The sequence below is a fragment of the Eumetopias jubatus genome, unplaced genomic scaffold, assembly GCF_037043125.1.
Source record: "Eumetopias jubatus isolate StellerSeaLion01/CBP00866 unplaced genomic scaffold, mEumJub1_p1.0 scaffold_10, whole genome shotgun sequence".
In the NCBI taxonomy this organism is placed as follows: domain Eukaryota; kingdom Metazoa; phylum Chordata; class Mammalia; order Carnivora; family Otariidae; genus Eumetopias; species Eumetopias jubatus.
In genome coordinates, this window is record NW_028274816.1 from 42046233 (window position 1) to 42051445 (window position 5213).

At 43.6% G+C, this 5213-nt stretch overlaps 1 pseudogene; it reads right to left on the minus strand.

Annotated features, from left to right (window-relative positions):
* Window positions 1–2128: 2128 nt before the first annotated feature.
* On the minus strand, window positions 2129–2707 carry LOC114224469 (large ribosomal subunit protein uL6 pseudogene; annotated as a pseudogene).
* Between the last annotated feature and the right edge of the window lie 2506 nt (window positions 2708–5213).

Genomic DNA, 5213 nt, shown 5'->3' on the forward strand with positions numbered 1-5213 from the left:
TACCACTAGGTGGAGCCTGAGAATAAAACATCAGGAAAGAAAGCAGAATCAACAGAGATGGGGTTCTAGCAATATGTGCATATTTTTTAAATTCTTTTATTTAAATTCAAATAGCCAATATATAGTACATCATTAGTTTCAGATGTAGAGTTCAGTAAATCGTCAGTTGCATATAACACCCACTGTTCATCACATCATGTGCCCTCCTAAATGCCCAACACCCAATTACCCCATACCTCCACCCACCTCCTCCAGCACCCGTTTCTTTCCCATAGTTAAAGTCTCTCATGGTTTGTCTCCCTCTCTGATTTCTTCCCATTATGTTTTCCCTCCCTTCCTCTATGATCTTCCGTGCTGTTTCTTATTTTCCTCATATGAGTGAAACCATATGATAGTCTCTTTCTCTGATTGACTTATTTCACTTGGCCTAATACCCTCCATTTCCATCCATGTTGATGTAAATGTTTAAGATTTCATCTGTTCTGATGGCTGAGTAATATTCCACTGTATGTATGTGTGTGTGTGTGTGTATATATATATGTATATATATACATACCACTCTTCTTTATCCATTCATATATCGATGGACATCTTGGCTCTTTCCATAGTTAAGTTATTGTGGACATTGCTGCTGTAAACATTGGGGTGTGGGTGCCCCTTTGGATCACATTTTTTGAGCCCCTGGATCACACCCACCTGAAGATAGCATAGTTGTAGAGTTTTTCCATTATGTGAGGCAATAAAATTCCCTCCATTCTTGGTCAGTTTGTGACTATTTTCTTTCACTTTCAACACTAAGAGTTCCAAGATACCAGGTTGCAGTGGGGAATACAATAGATTGGTTCACTCAACATCTGTTCCAATCTTTTCTGAGTGGGTGTCCCTTTACTTCAGGAGTGGGGGAGAGAAGCTAAAAGCTCTAATTCCAAGAGAGTGGAATAGTCCTCAAAGCTGGGATTCTATGTGCTTAAGTTTCTGCCAATCAGATACATTTTGGTGAGATTTGATTTGCAACCACATTAAATAGGAAGAGAGATGAGGCATCCATTTTGCTTGTTCTGATATAGCAGATGTATGGGGTACTTCTTTATCCCCATTTCACTGCCACAATGGTAGGACCTAGAGTTAGTGCTTAGGACAGAGACATGTTGATTTACCTGCTGCCTGATTGTAGCAAAAGTAGTAAGCAATTCCTTTGGTGGGCCACTTCTACAGTTATGTTTGGGGTCTTAGTCCTGTACAGCCTGTTCCTCTAGGCCTTCCAGGGATTTTGTAAGCACCTTATTTCCGCTTTCTGTTTGAAATAGCTAGAATGGTTTCTGTTTCCTGCAGTAGAACCCTGACTGGTAAGCTAGAAAGGCTGCCTCTGGACATGGCACTTGCTTTCCAGGTTAGGCAGCAGCTTTCTGGCCCTCCCTGACCCAAGGCATCCTAGTGCTCTCAGGCAGGAGGCTGCTGACTGCCACCTGGACTCCCAGAAGTATGGACTGACTATTGGTGATGCTCGGCTCCCAGCTGATCCATTTTTGGGGGTAGAAGAAAGAGAGAGGACATATGGAGAGTAGTGCAAGGGGGTAAGCAGGCTGAACTGGAAAAGAGAAAATGCAGTGATTAGCATTGCACACTCTCCCAGAAAGGGCTTCCTTAGGGTTTGAGAAGAATAGCAGTTGAGCCCTTCTGGGAACACTCCACATGGGGTATCTTAAAGGCAGATTTATGCAGCAACTTTGATTGTGATGCAGCCCAGCCACACTCCCAGGGAGTGAGATGGATTATTGATTGCTTCTCAAAAGTCACATGTTGGAATCACCAGTACAAAACCAGTGACCTTATGATTTTACCCTAAGCAATTGTGGCCACCTGCCCCTACTGTCATATAGATATGAGCACTGCTTGAGGTATTCTCCAGATTTCTGGATCTTAAGTCTTCTCAAATATGTGGATTATTCCCTGAGATTAAGCATAAGGTACTGAGTTCTCACACTGTATTAACACTGCACTTACATTTTATTTATTTATTTTTTTGTCCAAACCAGTATAGCTTTTATTGCATCTTTTTAAAATATCACAAATAAGTCTGAAAAATCATCTGGCATCTTGCTGTTTCTGTAGATGGACAACTCAGATCTTATTCATCAGCCTGATGAACTGTTCCTTTTTCAGAAACATAGATACCATCCAAAAATTTTCTGATATCCTTGTTTTTAACAGTTGTGGCTTGCTGAATCAAAGCAGCTGATTTTGATACAAGTTCGGTGTCATTTCCTTCAAGAATTAACTCATCTTTTTGGGCTTGAGATACAGACCAAGCAACACCTGGCCTCATCTGAACCCTGTGGATGTATTTCTCACCCAAGAAATTTCGGATTTCAACAAGAGAACCATTCTCCTGAATAACAACGTTGATGAGAAAGTGAGCATACACAGACCTCATCTTGTAATGGAAGGCCAGTGTAACGCCCTTGATCATGTTCTGTACATGATTACAGATAGTGTGAACAGTAGCCAGCTCTTTTCTATTTCCCCATCATTTGTCAATTCGGAGCCTCTTCTTTTTCTTTACAAGAAGACTGAGTTCTACATTGATGTGATTGAAGTCCCTTCGCAGGTTTCCTCTGGGTCCCTTCACAATAACTGTGCATCCCTTCAGAGTGATGTCGACATTTTCCGGAATGTCGACAGTCTGATTGCTGAGAATGGTCTTCATTCTCGCAAGAGATGTGGCAAAGAGAGCCTGCACTTACATTTTAGTTCAAGCCCCAAATAAGATCCCCTGAACATAAAGATGTGCAGACCCTCTGACTCAATGTGCCATCTGACTGCCCACTAGCATGCTTTCCTAGACTCTAGAGCAAGGGGCCCAGTGTGTGGTTCTTGCACCAGCAGTATCAGCACCACCATGGCACTTGTTAAAAACGCAAATTATCAAGCCCTACCCTAGACCCACAAAATCTGGGCTTTCTCATATGGTTACTACAGGGTGATTAAATAGAAACCAAGTGTGAAACACATCTAGCCAAGAACCTACAGCCACATGGCTGACACTGCCTGGGTTTGTGTCTGTCTTTGCCCATATTGTCACCTCTGATGGCATTGACTCTCCTCAGCCAGATGGACCTATACTCATGCTTCACATTCTAACTCAAGCATCCTTTGCATATTGGTCTCTGACCTCTTTTCTCACCTTCTATCCTCCTAGTACTAACCCTGTTGAGCTTCCACCTTTTCATTTGTAACATGTACCTTGATACTCCTTGTTTTCATTTCCAGAGTAACTGTTGTGGTAGCCAGTCCAGAATCCATTCACTTTCCTGTTCATGGCACCCTCATTTTGTTTTGGGAAAACCTGCCTATCCTAGTCTCAGTCATGTAGTTTGGGTGGAATTGACCCTACACACCCATCAATAGTATATCACTCAGATCTGGCCAATTTTATTTCACTTCATGGCCACAGCAATTGATTCACAAGTGGACAGATGATATAAATGAGTCCAAAGAGCGTTGGTCCATAAGCTTTGATTTGAAATATCGGGAAATATGGGCTCATTTTTGGCTGGGGGTGTAATAGGTATAAATTGGTATAATAGAAGAAATTCTGCTGAACCCAAAGCCAACTCCCAGGGAAGCAGAGGACAGCACTGGAGACAAACTCCTGAATTTTTTCAACACCTGGATTTGTCTGCCTACTGCAATCAGACACTGTGAAATGGCAGCTCAGTGCACTAACCAAGACTTTTTGGGTTGTTTTTATTTATTTTTTTCCCCACACCTGCAAGATGTTCAGTCTGTGGTAGGCTTCCAAAAACTGTTGAATGGCCAGATGAATACCTACAAGGAGCAAAGGGCTGAATTCCATCCTCCATGCACTGCCCTTGAGCCTCTTCTTCATCCCTTCGGTATGATTCACTGGATATGTCCCATGTACCAAACATCTCCCCACTGTGTGATTTGCCTTTCTGGGCCTTACCTCCAGTGACCACCCTGGCCCTCACAACACCTGTGAGATCTCATAGGATAGGCACAGTCTCTGCACCCCATTGCCAGCAAAGGTCTTTCCATGATTCCCATGGCTGAGAGTCTTTCAGCTCAGATGACCATAACAAGCCTCTACCTGCTGACTGTGCTTCACAGTGGGGAACACTTTCATCAAACTCCCTTTGAAACTGGCTCTGTATGGCCCCAGTATGAATTAATTCTCTCTTTAAATGGGACTAACCAGCCCATCATCCAAAGGACGTTTGTCAGTCAGGTGACCAAGTGGCTGGTGGCCCACCTGCTAGAGGATGCTTAGAGGAGAAAACACCACAGAAAACAGGCTCTTCTCTTCATTCACTTTTTAAAGAATTATGATTCTCTTCCACCCAGAAAACTTTGGCTCAAGCTTTTAGGAAGCTCGCAATTGCATCTGGGGGTGGGAAGTCTACCTGGAATGGAGTCTTGGTGGCTCCCAGGGGGAGGGCATGAATTGGACTTGTTCTTGCCTGGGGAAGTCTGCAGCCCACAGACTGGTTGGGGCTTCTTCTCTGATGCTTTCATTAGGGCAGTTAGAAGTCCTCCTAGGAATCACTTGCCTAATGGGTCCCACAGCCAGATCTGAATTCCAAGCTCTAAATCCCTGAGCAGTGCCCTCCCAATCCACTGTCACATGGGGGAGGAATGGAATGTGGGAGGAGATAAGATAAGGCTGAGGGAAAGGGGGCAGAGCAAGAAAAAAGATGTCAGGGAAACTCTAGACCCTTTAAAAACCACGGGTTAAGTTGTTGATCCTCAGTGCCATGATCTGTCCTAAGAAACAACTCTCAAGCCCGCTGGAGCAAACAGTACTTGGATACTCAATCCAGGAGGCCTTCCTTTCTCTACTGCCCCATTGACATGGTTATATCTGCAACATCAAGGTCAGGATCTTGCATCAGGGAAAAGCTTGGGGTTGATTTTGGTTCAACCCTCTCCTTTTACATGTGAGGACTTAGGCCCTGGGGAATTAAGAGGTACATTGAAAAATAAACAGAAATGTTAAGAGTTAAACTGGAACTAGAATGTCTCTGGACTTTTAGCCCAGTTCCTCTCAGCTGTCACTTACGATTAGCATTTACTGCCCTGAGCCTCCTGTTGGTTTTCACCCCACTCAGAAATCTAAGGTGCGCATTTATTGTACAAATTCCAGTTGCAGGCTCCAGAATGCTGAATAATAAGTTATCCTGTAGCTCCATCTG